Source organism: Schistocerca nitens, chromosome 3, assembly GCF_023898315.1.
Source record: "Schistocerca nitens isolate TAMUIC-IGC-003100 chromosome 3, iqSchNite1.1, whole genome shotgun sequence".
In the NCBI taxonomy this organism is placed as follows: Eukaryota; Metazoa; Arthropoda; class Insecta; order Orthoptera; family Acrididae; genus Schistocerca; species Schistocerca nitens.
The window spans coordinates 638,608,031-638,624,943 of NC_064616.1; the positions used below are offsets into that span (position 1 = coordinate 638,608,031).

Below are 16,913 nucleotides of genomic sequence, written 5' to 3' on the forward strand. Positions count from 1 at the left end.
AGTTGAATCACTGAATGGAAAAAGGAAGAAAGTCCAGTCACCTTTGTTTAGAGAAAATTAAAAAAAAACCCTTGTTAATCTTACAATATTTTTCCTACAGTTTTGTGATCCATTACAAACTTGTAGAACTATGTTAGCTGTATATAGTGATGAGTCGTTCCAGCGCTTTCGATAAATGTTTTTGAAGCTATCCTCTTTGGAAGTCGGTGGACATTCGTCCCTTTTCCGATAAATGATCCTCTCGTGGGGAATTTGGAAAGAATGTCACAGTAACATAGCTTTACACAGCTATTTATTTTTATTTGTGTTACTAACTATTTGAAACATTGATATTTATTTAGTAAAACATCTTAAGAACAACAATTTACTGTGATACAATATAAAAAATTTTAGTTAACAATATTCATTAACACTTTTTAATCTTCTTCATCAGATTGTACTATGATGTCTTTTTGCAAATCCTAAGCTTCTCCATCAGACTAGAAATCATTATTTCCTGTGATCCCCTGAAGAATGTTGTTAAAAACTCTTGATAATGGAATGTACTTCATTATTTTATTAAGTAATTGCAGCCTCTTCGTATTTATAGGAATCTTATTGTTGTATGCCATAGTTACGGGATAATCACGTATTTATTTTCCTTTAAAAAGCCTGTATGCATTGCGAAGCAGTCCATCTATCCATTCCGAAAGACGACATACCCTGGATTCTGATGCTTATAGGTCAAATGCCGAAATTTAGCAAGCAAAAATCTTTCCTTTGCTTGACAATTTATGGCAAATGAATACTTTTTAAAGTGGTGTGGCCACCATTCCTTAAAGTTAATAATATATTTATGTCCAATCATATTGACTTGAAACGAAATCAGTGTTTTCTTGAATTAACTATCATCTCAACGTACTGTTTGACAAAGTAGATTCTACCTTGTTGTTGTATAATTCTCTTCATTACGGCAAAACCCCTACCACGTGGGAGGAAGGGATGACCTCGAACAGGAAAATAATGCTGAATTATTTGAAATTTCCCAGTCATTGCGAGATACATCAGGTACCGTACAACATTGTTGTTTTTATTTTGCCCGCCACAAGAATCACTGACCACATGAAGTTCTTTCACTGTATCAGGTAGTCCACTTATGTAGTCACTGAGAAATGTGCACACTTCATTGGGACCTCAATTGCCTTGTCCTTCATGGTAACAGTGAAACTGTGCTGTATTGTCTTGCAGGCTACGGATTCCAAATACAAAAAGCCACAGTTTTTTTTTTATGAAACTTAGATGCTCGTCGCTTGTGAACCATCAATTCTGCAACAGCCACTCGTTTTGCAACTTCATTCAGGAACGGAGTTTTAATTCTGGTTAGAAGCTCCCCACAGGCAGAACATACATCTACTTGTGGGCGATCGAATCTATAATGAAAATTTTCATTGAAGTATTTGAGATAATATTCATACTTCACTGTCAATTATGAGTTTTTGTCATAAAACAAGTCGTGCATCTTTTTCACATTTAAGTTGGAATCCAAATATACAATACTTTCGCCACTGTAGTGTCACTGGTGGATAGGGAAAAATCGAATATGAGCATCAATCTTAGCAATGACATCAGACCCAACTGTTTTTCCTCTGTTCATATGCTTTCCTCTACAGTCATCTGGAGACTGTCCATTAACAAGGAGCGATGTTAAGCATACAACAGCCTTATCGCTCACAGCATGCAAACCTCAAGATTCTTTGTGACATACCTGCATCCTTTCGATATGTTTCATAGCAAAGAATCTGTATTCTTCATAAATGTCGGATTTTCTTTTCTACTCCTTCTCCTTTGTACAGGTGAATGTTCTGTCAGTCCCATTAAATATCTTTCTCCTTCTTAGTTTTTACCATCGTACAATCTCCTCATTATTTCCATTTGATCCTCATCTTTGAAATATTCAAAACACATTTTGGAACAACTGCAATAAAGCAGACTGTTGGAGCAAGGTACAATATACTTCACTTAAATATTTAGCAGTAAAACGAAGACAAAACATGAAAACATTTATATAAAACTTACTTGCATGGTGGACCAGACCGTTTTTCTGGCACAACTAATCTTTTAGAGGTTATGTATTCCTGTCCTAGTGATCTAGCTCTCTTGCGTCTTTTTTTGACAGAGTCATCTACATTTCTTACTCGCTTTCTTCTCCTGTGTACTTTTTCAATTTCAGCGTCACTTTCGCTCATTATGCTACGAGTCTACAAACAGCAACTTACGCAAACACACTGAAAATAATGTGGGACAGTACAACTGAAGCAATGTGTTTAAATGCCACATAGTGGCATTGTTGTAACATTCTTTGCCTGACATCCTGTGATGCTGTTTACACTAGTGGGTGGAAAACAGAAGAATGTCCGGACATTCTTCTGTATTCTACTAATTAAAACTTTAAAAGGCTGTACTTTCCGCATTATTACTGGTTTCTCCTTTCCGTTTCCACTCATCGATGAGTAGGGAACTCCAAAATTAAATGTATATCTCAGCTTATTTTGGAAAAAATGGATTTTCTTCCTTTCTCCAATCAGTGATTCAATTTTTCGAAGTAATTTCAGTAATTCCAAAAAAAGACTGCAGCACATAAGAAGCGAATGCCATCATTTAAAAACAGAATAAGAATATATATTAAAATCCTATTACAGAGCTGGCTAGAGGTGAAACTCTGAAAAGTGCACCAAACTACAGCACTCTCCCCTTCATGAGTAGTGCTTCACTTCAATATCCTTCCGCTTTCTGAATATTTTTTATTTAGAAACAAAAAATTCCAAAGTTTTAGTTTTAATACCGTCAATGAAAGTCATATTTTTCATCTCTGAAAATACATGTAAATTTTTCAAGTTCTTAATTATTTCCTATCGGTTTATCTATTTTAGAAATGGTGGGCTGAAGAGTGAAATGGCTCTACCGCACACAGTCTATCCCCCGCCCACTTGAAGTGAGGGGCTCTCTGAGCACTACAGGACTTAACATCTGAGGTCATCAGTCCCCTAGAACTTAGAACTACTTAAACCTAACTAACCTAAGGACATCACACACATCCATGCCCGAGGCAGGATTCGAACCTGCGACCGTAGCGGTCACGCGATTCCGGACTGAAGCGCCTAGAACCGCTCGGCCACCGCGGCCGGCTGAAGTGAGGGGAATGAAGTAACAATTTAAAGAAACTCCATTCTATTTCGAATACCCGCCTTGCTTCACGAGTTTGGCCATAACCGTGCTCTAGAACGTCCTACAAACACACAAAACACTAATTTTTATAGTATTACTTTCTAGGTAGGAGAATTCTTTTACTTTTTGTACAGGATTTTCCCCAGTTTTTACGTTTTGCAAAACGATATTTTCCCTCTACTACTGTTCATCAATATCGCCTTAGATTTGTTTAGCCGTAGCCCAAATTCTGTGATTGGAAGGTCACCCATTCTGCGTAAAGGCTCTCAGAGGACTTCACTACTTGGAGCCGGAGTGGCTGTGACTTCTCTGACTTTTAGCATTTATATCTGTTTCTGCTGCACATTTTTCATGTTCTCCACTTTTTCTATCACTCTCCCCATAGATTCTCTGGCAAATCGCTGATAATAAGCGGCATTTATTACAAGCTGCAACCACGTCTTACGCTAATTTGTCTTTCTTCGCCTTCTGCTTCAATAAAAGTTGTTGTGGATATAGTAAATCATTTGCATGTCTATATTTTATTACCATATGTCTCAGAATTTCGAACCTCTTATTCCATCATATCACAATGATATTTACTGTTTCTTCGTGTCTGATTCGAAGTAAATCTTCTTTTTATTTTTGTGGTTCTTGAAATGGTGTTGGTTGAAACCAAGTTAAACCTATCGCAGACCTCTCGATGCCTTTCTCTGTTTACTATTGCATTTCTATCGTGCAAGGCCGACAGCCGTACATCTGTTATTGCATATTTTATCAGTTCCTCCATTTTTTCGTGCTGTATACCACTCTGACGATGATCTGATTGGCCATCAGTAGTAGAATAAAGGCAAGAACTGACTGCCAATAAGAAATTAGATTCTGGTATATTGTTGATGGGCTACTTGTAAACAGCCCCCTTAATTTATGCTACATCAATGTTACGCAGCCGGCCGAAGTGGCCGTGCGGTTAAAGGCGCTGCAGTCTGGAACCGCAAGACCGCTACGGTCGCAGGTTCGAATCCTGCCTCGGGCATGGATGTTTGTGATGTCCTTAGGTTAGTTAGGTTTAACTAGTTCTAAGTTCTAGGGGACTAATGACCTCAGCAGTTGAGTCCCATAGTGCTCAGAGCCAGTTGAACCATTTTTGAATGTTACGCACCGCAGCTCAGACACTGACAAAACTTGTATCAGCAAGGGAATGGCGACGTGTGGGAGCGAATCTGTGATATCTATAACCTCTCCCGCAATCCCGTACAGTTTTTTGTATCACCATGACCACTTTGAACCTTCAGTCAGAATGAACGATCACAGGTGTTTACACCAACCCCCCTTCCCCAACACCATGCCGCTAAGCATGCTGTGGAGTATAAAAATATTCACCCACAACTCATTTCAGTAGGGGAATCTCGTCCCATAAAAAAACTACTGTAGAACCGTGACCTCTGTCTGCCTTCCAACATGTCTCACACTAGTTTCTTTCGTATTTTTTAATCTATTTTCCTGTATATCGTTACTCTCTTTCCGTCTCTATCTAAATGCTGTGTTCTTTGTATACCTATTCTGTTTCTACACTGCACAACACTGTTAGAGGGGTATTTTTCGAAATCCTGTAATGGTCTCCCATTGCAACGTAGAAGTTTGAAATCTGGCTCAAATATGCCTTCAACCTTACACTGTAACGGTGCGAAAACGTGGTGCCCTCAGACCTCATCCACGGGCTCGGTGACGCTTCAGACAGCACATGAGAAAAACAGGCCAGACCTCAGACGTTCACGTGAGATTTAAGATGGGCGAATGACGTCGAAATGGCCTCAAATTTCGCCACCATTCTGCCCAGTGCAACTGTAGACGTGTTACGCGATGGAAAGGGCGTCACAGCCCTTCTTACATAAATTTCATCCCTTCTTTCGATGCCTCTGCGATGGAGGTCAGAATAGCCAAGCCCAGACTTGAAATCACTCGGTTTTTATATGGGTGGCCGAGGAAAACATTTCAGACACAGCGCCGCTCAGTACCGACAGTAAAAGGCCTCAGGGAGTGGCATAAAGAATGTCAATGAAATAACCCTTTCCCTTGAGGCGTTGATTTTCGCACATTCCGCTATCGAAAACGACAATTCGCAATGTTCTAAGCAACATGACGACGTTCTTGACAACCTTTGACGGTCCTGACACACTCCGGACGATTTAATCCCTCTCTAAGGACAGCGTGGGCCTGAAACCCCATTAAATGTGACCGCACTCCTTAGGAGTGTAACATGACCGCAATTTTTGCTCTGGTTTACAAAGTGGAATCACTTGGGACTGTTCAAAAACATCCAACGGAACCTGAACGTGATTTGATACAGCATAGGGTGTTTATGTTTTGCGTCCTCATGTGCCACGATCATACAGGGTGCGATATTGACACACACACATGATTAAGTGTCCGCCTAAGAACCCTCACCCCGGCAACACCTCAGCACCACACACTCATCTGTGTTGGGCTTTTTAAAAATGTTCATGTACAGAGACAGTCAGTGATTTATCAATGATTGATTCCTAGCTGCTGGGGTAAGAGGCACTCCTTTTGACACCTCGTAGAGTTCACATGCAGCCAGCAATCTTTAGATCAGCTACGTAGCTTCACTACGCTCAGGGGTGTCGAAATAGTTGTCTGTTACACCGATGCCTAGGAATCAATGATCGGCTAAGGTACATTTTTAAACTGCTCAACAAAGGTGCGTGCATTGCACCAGGGATGTTGCCGAACTGGGACGGGGATGGATGGGGAGGGGGTGGGGGTCGGGTCTTGCAAGGAACCCTATGAGAGTGTGTTCAAAAGTTCGATCTTTAGTAAACTCACATGAAAGTGTTGTGTTAACAATTATGACAGGAAAAATATTAGCTGCTAATGACTCAGCACATGCATCAGGAGTGCGACAGAAAATTGGTGTCCAGAAGGTGCAGATGTAAGGTACAATATTTTGTGTTTTACTTATTATAGGACTGAAAACAACTGTATAAGTTGAAATGACATGTTTAATGTCACAATATTAGCACAAAAATACACAATTTTACACAGTTTTCAATGTGACAACGAAAAACAGTTGTCAGGATAACTCATCTCGTCACATCAAAAAGTGAAATAATTCTAAACACAAAAATATTAAATATTAACTCTCAGATGGTTAAATTCCCGTAAATAAGACAATATTAAAGTTTAATTAGAAGTTTTTTTACCAAAATGTTCCTACACTGACGTTATGATGTTGGTCAGTACTACGAAAATCGTCTGATTCCGGCTCAAAGTTCGCTACTATTTGTAGGATGACAATCAAGACTACAGTGGATGGTTAGTTATGTGACAAACTGAGCAAAAGATTACCTCGAGTTTACAGTGGATGCAAGCTGGTGAACCAACAAGTTTATGCCTCTGCACGCGGTATCCACCTTAAGCTGCGATGAGCTGTCATCTGCTAGGCCACTCTCTTCTGCTGAAATTACGAGAGAACATGTACTCATCCCTACTCTTAGAATGTGACGATATACATACGCAAGATTGGAGCAGCGTGCACATTATACTGCCCTCTCAGTTCTCGGAAGAACAATTAACTAATTTGCTGGTTCGTTTCGCCATAGTTGGAGCTAAACGATGCTACAGCTAATTTCTAGCTGGATATCAGCCACTGTGATCACAGTGTTCACACACATTACTCCTCTGCGTCGTACAGAGCATTATGCGCTCCATTCTCCACTTGACACCAGTTCAGAGAAGAGTCCGCAGAAATTTTCGTCTTGTCTCACTCATAGTCGAACTGTCTCCCTACGTGGGTTCTTTTATTCTTCACATCACAGCTTTTTTCGACCAATAGGAGCGTTCCTCTTATTTTGTGGAAACTCTCTCTACCAATCGCAAGGTCCTTACCATTAACTTGTATCGAAACTTTGGCTCTTTTCTCCTTCGTAGCGCGTTTCCGCCAATCAGAATTTTTGCGCCTGTTCCAGACACCTTAATGCGTACATTGACTTTTTCACTTGTGTTGCACTCGCTGGACACGTTATCGAAAATGCGTCACTGGTCTTGTTTCGTATCCATTTGGAATTCCGAAATGCGGTTTTCTAAAAGCTTTCTTTCCTGTCCTCCCACAGATGGGCCATTGTACTCACTCGCCCCATCTGAGTCACCTGGTCGGTCGTTGACTTTCCGCCTGGGACTCCCCTTTAAGTGGTTTCTGTGGTACCCCCTGTAGTGCGGCCTTGCCTCTGCTCGCCCCTCTGAAATTCCAAACTAAAACGCCTTTCGCTGCTTGTTGCACCTTCTGCTCATAGACATACATTACATAGGAATGGTGTGTTAATTACCATCCCTGTTTTGCATTACATACCGATAGGCAAATTTGCTCATAACTGCCGAATTAAGTTAGGTGTCATCTTCACCTTCCCATTGCGATGTATAAAGCTCTCATGTAAGGTGCGAATCTGACCTTTATTTATTCTACCACATTACACAGAGATCAACCTTCTATGGGATGTCTGTATTACACTTCACAAAATGGACATAGTCGACATTCAAGAAATGTTCAAAACAAACCATTAACTTGCACAATGAACACCGCATGGAAAATGCCACGCCACATTGATCACAAACGTTCGCACCATCAAGATCGAAGGCGAACACCTTGTCAGTTACAAACCGTGCAGAACATTCAACTAAGTATCCACTCTTAAAGAATGCATATCGAATCATATTGATATAACGAGGTGATAAGAACTGACGGAATGTGATGGCATGCAACTGAATGCGAAACAGTTGTCATGAAGCTTACCGTAAAATTGGCTATCCTTTAAGTCATGTAAAAAACAGAGATCCAGAGGGTGAATTTTCCCAATGGTTCCAGGTGATATGAATTGCAGTGTCACACACTTTTCAGATGTTTGATCTAAAGGAGTATGATTTTTATACGTAGACCAGGAACCAAGCAAAAGCAAGTTATTTTGACCAGCTATTGGCCAAAAGCAGTGTTCATGCGATAGTTGTAGTTGTCTTGCGTCCATTTTCCCACTCTTCCTTCCTGTGATGCAATTAGTCGCTACTGCCTTGCAAAATCACGTACACGAGAAAGAATCTTAGGCGGCAGAGCACCTCCAACTTCCTGCAGCACAATAAATATCTTTATAGCCAGTTTACCATCCAGATTAACAGTCGACACAGTTGTATAAGAATGCGTCAACGCATTGATTTTAGTTGATCTTGATACAACTCTCTTGGTACCTCTAAGTTCGAGGGTTTCTTTCATAAGCATTTCCTCTTCAAATAACGATTAGTCGAAGCTGAAAACAAATTCCTTACTGAACGATGGGATAAGTTTGTTTATCTCGTCTACAAAGTTTAGGGCCGACTCCGCTATTTCTGTGCATAGTCAAGTTGAGGCTTTGTTTGAAATTTCGTTGTCTTCCGTCTTCCAAGTCTGTAACACTGTTTGAAGTTACGGAACCATCCACTGCTTTTCTTGAAATCATTGTAATATATGTCGCGCGCAATTTGATGTGCTTAATGCAGTAGGTCACTATTATGCACATTCTGTAAATTGTGTCGAGCATCCTTGAAACGTGCAAGCATCAGTTTTTGTAACAACTGCGCTTTCTCTTTGCTTGAATCCGTTGTTTTGCTTGTGCACCACACGGTCATATTGATGCTGACGTATTGGAAATCTGTTCATAACTGTTTTCTTACATTGTGCAGATGATCTTCCATGTATTTATTTATGTTTATTACCTGCTCATTGGACAATGATTGTCCTCTACTATGTTTCACTGGAGACAGGATTTTTGTACTCCTCATGCACATTATCCGGACAATCGAGCGTATACAACACCACGCAGTCCACTGACTCACCTTCCAGAAACGCTAATATGTCATCTTCCACTTCTTTCTCACTCTGCGAATTTCCTTGCTTTCCTTTCTAACGAAATGTCAACTTCGGCAACTGTTGTTGTAGATATAATGCAATTTTTGCTTTGTTTATAGTTGCCATTGCTCTACTTTGCATCAACACCACTAATACTGTATCACTGTTGTGAGTTACGCGTCGACTTAGCAGTTCAAGCTGCACTCTGTAGCCTCATACTGTGCTCATCATTGAATACTCTCGGTTCCGCCCCCTGTTGCCATTACAACCAATATTGTGGCTGCATGGTAGACAATATGTGGAGCGTAGAATGGCGTAAACATCATTAGCCTTTTGCGACCTCGAACTCAGGAGGTTCCTTGCCTCGCGGAATGGCCGCGCTGTTTGAGGCGCCACGTCACGGATTGCGCGGTCCCTGCCGGAGGTTCGAGTTCTCCCTCGGGCAGGGTTGTGTGTGTTGTCCTTAGCATAAGTTAGTTTAAGTAGTGTGTAAGTCTAGGGACCGATGACCTCAGCCGTTTGGTCCCTTAGAAATTCACACACATTTTTTGAGGTTCTCTGTTAGAGGTACTCTTTATGTCACACCCTACTCTTAGCTTGTTCGGATCATGTTAAGACTTCGTTGACTGGTTTTGAACGGTCTCTAGTGATTCAACCTGTACGTCAGAGCAAAACATGTGGTCACACTACACTCCAAAGGAGTACGATCACTTACAGTGGTGTTTTAGGCCCATGACTCCCATAGAGGAGGGTTGTATCGCCTGGGGGGCTTCAGCAGTGTCAAATGTCAAGAATACCGTCCTATTGATCATCACACTGCGAACTGTCGTTTCCGACCGCGCCATTTATGCCACGCTCTAAGGCCTATTCGTGTCGTTTCTGAGCTGCTCACATGTCTAAAATGTCATCCTCACACATTCATAGGAAAACCGAGTGATTTCAACGTTGAGCTTCGCGGTTCTGACCTCCATCGCAGAGCGTCAACGGAAAGGGTTAAATGTGTGTAAGAAGAGCTGTGACGAGCTTTCCAATGTGAGAAACGTCCACACTGTCGTTGGATAGAATGTGGTGAAATTTGGTGCGAATGTGACATCATTATATAACCTTACATCTCACACGAACTTCTGAGCTCTGGCTATATTTTCACATGTGTCGACACTTTGCTGCTTGAAGCGTCACCTAGTCTGAGGGTGGCGTCGCAAGGCACCACGCTTCTGCACCATTATTGGAGATGGTTTTAGGCGCCTTCGAGTCAAACTTCTGCGTCGAAATGGGGAACAATTATGGGGTTTCGAAAAAGTAGCCCTTTATTGTGTTGCCCAGTGTAGTATTTCATTTCCCTGCAGTTTATCAATTCTACGTACGTTTCTCTTTTGTGAGCAAAGAAGTTCTGAAAATTACATATTCAATTATTTTCCCAAATTTACGTAGCCTTGCCACTCTCGTTTCACAGGGTTTTGCAGTTACAGGGTGACAATTGTTGAACTATATGAAATAAAATCGTCATAACTTCTGAACGGTTTGCGTTAGGACGTTCAAACTGCACGATTGGCCCGGGGATATGATGGGAATTTTTACGATTTGGTTTAACGACGAAGTCCACTTTCGTTTGTAAGGGTTCGTCAATTAGCAAAATTAGCGCATTTGGGGGACTGAGGGTCTGCAAATCGCGATCGATTACTCTTTTCACCCTCAACGGGTGAATGTGTGGTGTGCAGTTTTCAGTCACGGAATAATCGGTACGATATTCCTTGATGGCATGGCGACTACCGAACGGTCGTGACGGTTTCGGAAGATCATTTCATCCCCATTAACCAAAGTGATCCTGATTTCGACAAGATGTGGTTCATGCAAGGCGGAGCTCGACTCCATCGAAGCAGGAGAGTGTTTCATATCCGGAGGAGCACTTTGGGGACCGCATTCTGACTCTGCGGTACCCAGAGGCCACTGTCATGGGACTCGATTGGCTACCATATTCTCAGGATCTGAACACATGCGACTCCCTTTTGTGGGGCTAAATTAAAGACAAAGTGTACAGCAATAACCCCAAAACCATTTCTGTGCTGAAAACAGCCAATCAGGAGGTAATCGATGTTCTTCACTTCAGCGGGTTATGCAGTATTTCGCTATTCGTCTACGCCACATCATCGTCAATTATGGCAGGCATATCGAACATGTCATAACCTAAATTCGGATATCTGTAGTGACGTTTATATCTTGAAGAAAATGTGTACACGCCGTAGTTTGTAACTAATTTACTTTTTTACATATAGTTCAGTATTTGTCACCCTGTACCTACCACATGACAAAAAAAAATGGCTCTGAGCACTATGGGACTCAACTGCTTTGGTTATCAGTCCCCTAGAACTTAGAACTACTTAAACCTAACTAACCTAAGGACATCACACACATCCATGCCCGAGGCAGGATTCGAACCTGCGACCGTAGCAGTCCCACGGTTCCGGACTGCGCGCCTAGAACCGCGAGACCACCGCGGCCGGCACCACATGACAAATGATATCGTTAGCAAACATGATCTTCTTAACTAACGGTGGGATAACTTTTGCATTTGTGGCTTACATTCTATCCACATCTGCATTCCAAAAGCCACTGCAGTACTCACCTAGGGGGTTGGATAAAAATATGGAAACTCAGCGAGAAATACATGCTTGACCATGTAGATGCTATCCAGGCCTGCGGGTTGCGTTGTCGTATTTGACCACGAACTGCACATGAGCAATGTCCGTAGAACGATGCTAGTGTCAGTCAGTTCAAAATGGTTCAAATGGCTCTGAGCACTATTGGACTTAACATCTAAGGTCATCAGTCCTCAGTGTCAGTCAGTCATGGTCAGAACAGTGTTCTTTGAAGGTGTGAGTGCATTATGTCGAAGCTAAGTTCATTCGAATGAGGGAAAATTGTTGGTTCCCGTGTGGTGGGTGCTTCCGTAAGCAATGAAACCAAATTGTTTCCTGTATCAAGATGCACGGTTCAAAGATTTATACTGCATACAGAGAAAGTGGAGAAACATAATCCGTTAAGTCTCATCACGGACGGAATTCTGTGTCGAGCGAACATGATAAACGATCATTGAAGAGGATAACGATGAAAAAGAAGAGGACGACGGCTGAAAAATTCACTCCAGAACTGAACGTCACACTTGTGAGTGCAGTTAGTACCTAAACAAGACGAAGGGAACTCCATACGCTGAGAATTTCAGGACGAGCTCGAATTCCACATCCACTCATCAGTGATGCAAGTGCCTATAACAGGAAAACGCAGTGCAGAATCCATAAAAGCTGGATTATGTAGCAATGGAAGAATATAAAGTGGTCGGATGAGTGTTGGTACAAATGGCTCTGAGCACTATGGGACTTAACCTCTGAGGTCATCGGTCCCCTAGAACTTCTACATCTACATCTACATCCATACTCCGCAAGCCACCTGACGGTGTGTGGCGGAGGGTACCCTGAGTACCTCTATCGGTTCTCCCTTCTATTCCAGTCTCGTATTGTTCGTGGAAAGAAGGATTGTCGGTATGCTTCTGTGTGGGCTCTAATCTCTCTGATTTTATCCTCATGGTCTCTTCGCGAGATATACGTAGGAGGGAGCAATATACTGCTTGAAACTTCCTGGCAGATTAAAACTGTGTGCCCGACCGAGACTCGAACTCGGGACCTTTGCCTTTCGCGAGCAAGTGCTCTACCAACTAAGCTACCGAAGCACGACTCACGCCCGGTACTCACAGCTTTACTTCTGCCAGTACCTCGTCTCCTACCTTCCAAACTTTACAGAAGCTCTCCTGCGAACCATGCAGAACTGGCAGAAGTAAAGCTGTGAGTACCGGGCGTGAGTCGTGTTTCGGTAGCTCAGTTGGTAGAGCACTTGCCCGCGAAAGGCAAAGGTCCCGAGTTCGAGTCTCGGTCGGGCACACAGTTTTAATCTGCCAGGAAGTTTCATATCAGCGCACACTCCGCTGCAGAGTGAAAATCTCATTCTGGAATATACAGCTTGACTCTTCGGTGAAGGTATGTTCTCGAAACTTTAACAAAAGCCCGTACCGAGCTACTGAGCGTCTCTCCTGCAGAGTCTTCCACTGAAGTTTATCAATCATCTCCGTAACGCTTTCGCGATTACTAAATGCTCCTGTAACGAAGCGCGCTGCTCTCAGTTGGATCCTCTCTATCTCTTCTATCAACCCTATCTCGTACGGATCCCACACTGCTAAGCAGTATTCAAGCAGTGGGAGAACAAGCGTACTGTAAACTACTTCCTTTGTTTTCGGATTGCATTTCCTTAGGATTCTTCCAATGAATCTCAGTCTGGCATCTGCTTTACCGAAGATCAACTTTATATGATCCTTCCATTTTAAATCACTCCTAATGCGCACTCCCATATAATTTATGGAATTAACTGCTTCCAGTTGCTGACCTGCTATTTTGTAGCTAAATGATAAGGGATCTATATTTCTATGTATACGCAGCACATTACACTTTTCTACATTGAGATTGAATTGCCATTCCCTGCACCATGCGTCAATTCGCTGCAGATCCTCCTGCATTTCAGTACAATTTTCCATTGTTACAACCTCTCGATACACCACAGCATCATCTGCAAAAAGCCTCAGTGAACTTCCGATGTCATCCACAAGGTCATTTATGTATACTGTGAATAGCAACGGTCGTATGACACTCCCCTGCGGCACACCTGAAATAACTCTTACTTCGGAAGACTTCTCTCCATTGAGAATGACATGCTGCGTTCTGTTAGTTAGGAACTCTTCAATCCAATCACACAATTGGTCTGATAGTCCATATGCTCTTAGTTTGTTCATTAAACGACTGTGGGGAACTGTATCGAAGGCCTTGCGGAAGTCAAGAAACACGGCATCTACCTGGGAAACCGTGCCTATGGCCCTCTGAGTCTCGTGGACGAATAGCGCGAGCTGGGTTTCACACGACCGTCTTTTTCGAAACCCATGCTGATTCCTACAGAGTAGATTTCTAGTCTCCAGAAAAGTCATTATACTCGAACATAATACGTGTTCCAAAATTCTACAACTGATCGACGTTAGAGATATATGTCTATAGTTCTGCACATCTGTTCGACGTCCCTTCTTGTAAACGGGGATGACCTGTGCCCTTTTCCAATCCTTTGGAACGCTACGCTCTTCTAGAGACCTACGGTACACCGCTGCAAGAAGGGGGGCAAGTTCCTTCGCGTACTCTGTGTAAAATCGAACTGGTATCCCATCAGGTCCAGCGGCCTTTCCTTTTTTGAGCGATTTTAATTGTTTCTCTATCGCTCTACTTAGAACTACTTAAACTTAACTAACCAAAGTACATCACACACATCCATGCCCGAGGCAGGATTCGAACCTGTGACCGTAGCAGTCGCGCGGTTCCGGACTGAAGCGCCTAGAACCGCTCGGCCACCGCGACCTCCGGATGAGTGTTGTTCCACCTGTTTCCAACATCTGGCCGAGTTTACAACCCAAGACTGAAACATGGCATGGATTCGATGATGATAAAGGCAATCATATCATGGTACTCCGTGGGCTCCAAAGTTACTCTGCAAGGCCGCATTATTGCCAATGATTATATGACCATTTTGGCGGATCAGGTCCGTCCCATGCTACAGTGTTTGTTCCCCGGAGGTGGTGGTGTGCTCGAAAACGACTGGGCCCCTTTTCGCACAGCTCGCATCGTCGAGGACTGGTTTTGTGAGCGCGTGGATGAATTGTCGCATCTCCCTTTTCCACCACAGTCACCAGACCACAATATTATCGAACGTTTGTTGTCTACTTTGGAGGGAAAGGTGTGTGATCGCTTTCAACCTCAGTCGTCGATATCTGAACTTGCTACTATTTTACAGAAAGAATGGTATAAAATTTCCTTGAAAACAATACAGCACCTGTATTTACCCATTCCGAGACGACTGGAAGCTGTTCTGATTGCCAACGATTTTCATGCTCCTTACAATGCATAGTAATGTGTTGTGTATGTGGTGTGTCCATATTTTTGTGCATCCCTACAAAGGGGGATTGCAACTAAAAATAATAATTCGAATACTTCCAGTAAAATGAACCACAAACTTTCTGCAAACTGCCTTCTCAAACAACATAGAGGGAAGGAGAGATGTACTGTGGAGTCCATTAATGAAGAAACAACGGTGTTTTTTTTCTAAACGTGGTGGTTTTTAATCAAAATCATTTCTTCTTCCTTCGCATGAAAATTCCGGAGATACAACTCATCTCTTGTTCGGATCTCTAGATGAGAATTTTTCTGGAGAGAGTTACCAAGAGGCTGAATAAAGGTAACCTTGTACAGACCGTAACATGAAAAATTAAGAATTTCGAACGTTGCGCGGAAAATAAAGAAGCTACTGTACGGGCTGATCCAAATTGAAAGAGTAGATTTGCTATTACGGGATTACAGAGTAGGAGTCGATGAACATTTATCATAAGGTTCTGGAAGAAAACGAGGAAATATATTTTATTGATAGAGTTCACCTTTTGCACATTCCTAAAGATGCAATCATATCGAAATCGATACCACTATGAATTGATCAAAACAATTAGGAATACAGCTAAATTGTTTATATTGTGGAATTCTTATACACTGAAGAGCCAAAGAAACTGATACACCTGCCTAATATCGTGTAGGGCCCCCGCGAGCACACAGAAGTGCCGCAACACGACGTGGCATAGACTGGACTCATGTCTGAAGTACTGCTGGAGGGAACTGACACCATGCATCCTGCAGGGCTGTCCATAAATCCGTAAGAGTACGAGAGGGTGGAGATCTCTTCTCAACAGTGCGTTGCAAGGCATCCCAGATATGCTTAATAATGCTCATGTCTGGGGAGTTTGATGGCAATAGAAAGTGTTTAAACTCAGAAGAGTGTTCCTGGAGCTACTCTGAAGCAATTCTGGACGTGCGGTGTATCGCATTGTCCTGCTGGAATTGCCTAAGTCCGTCGGAATGCACAATGGACATGAATGGACGTAGGTGATCAAACAGGATGTTTACGTACAATTTGAAATGAGCCTCGTACGACGAGGCAACATGTTTCCAGTCATCAAAACTCCAATGTCCGTGTTGACGGACACGCGCGAGGCTTAAAGTTTAGTGTCGTGCAGTCATCGAGGTTGCACGAGTGGGCCTTCGGTTCCGAAAGCCCATATCGATGATGTTTCGTTGAATGGTTCGCACGGTGACGCTTGTTGAGGGCCCAGCACTGAAAACTGCAGCAATTTGCGGAAGGATTGCACTTCTGTCACGTTGAACGATTCCCGTCAGTCGTCGTTGGTCCCGTTCTTGAAGGTTGTTTTTCTGTTCGCAGCGATGTCGTAGATTTGATGTTTAACCGGATTCCTATATTCTCGATACACTTGTTAAATGGTCGTACGGGAAAGTCTCCACTTCATCGCTACCTCGTAGATGCTTTATCCCATCGCTCGCGCGCCGACTATAACACCACGTTCAAACTCAATTAAAACTTGATAACCTGCCATTGTAGCAGCAGTAACAGATCTAACAACTTCGCCAGACACTTGTTGTCTTATATAGGCGTCGCCGACCGCAGCGCCGTATTCTGCCTGTTTACATATCTCTGTATTTGCATACGCATGCCTATACCAGTTTCTTTGGCGCTTCATTGCATTACGTGGTCTAAAAGAAATCAGCATTTTTGTTGCTACACTGCACCAAACTATGGAGTGCGACTGTTGTTTGGATCCATTAATCAAGCGGTCACCGACAATTTTCCCTCACTGGAAGTCTGTAAAGTTCGACGTGACGGTACATGGACGCAACACCACTACGATGGTAGACAT

The 16,913-nt window shown here is 42.6% G+C and overlaps 1 protein-coding gene across 1 annotated transcript in view; it reads left to right on the forward strand.

Moving 5' to 3' along the window:
• LOC126249375 (protein tyrosine phosphatase domain-containing protein 1-like) overlaps positions 1-16,913 on the forward strand; it is a 396,740-nt gene that overhangs the window by 143,746 nt on the left and 236,081 nt on the right. The gene's annotated exons all lie outside the window — the stretch shown is intronic.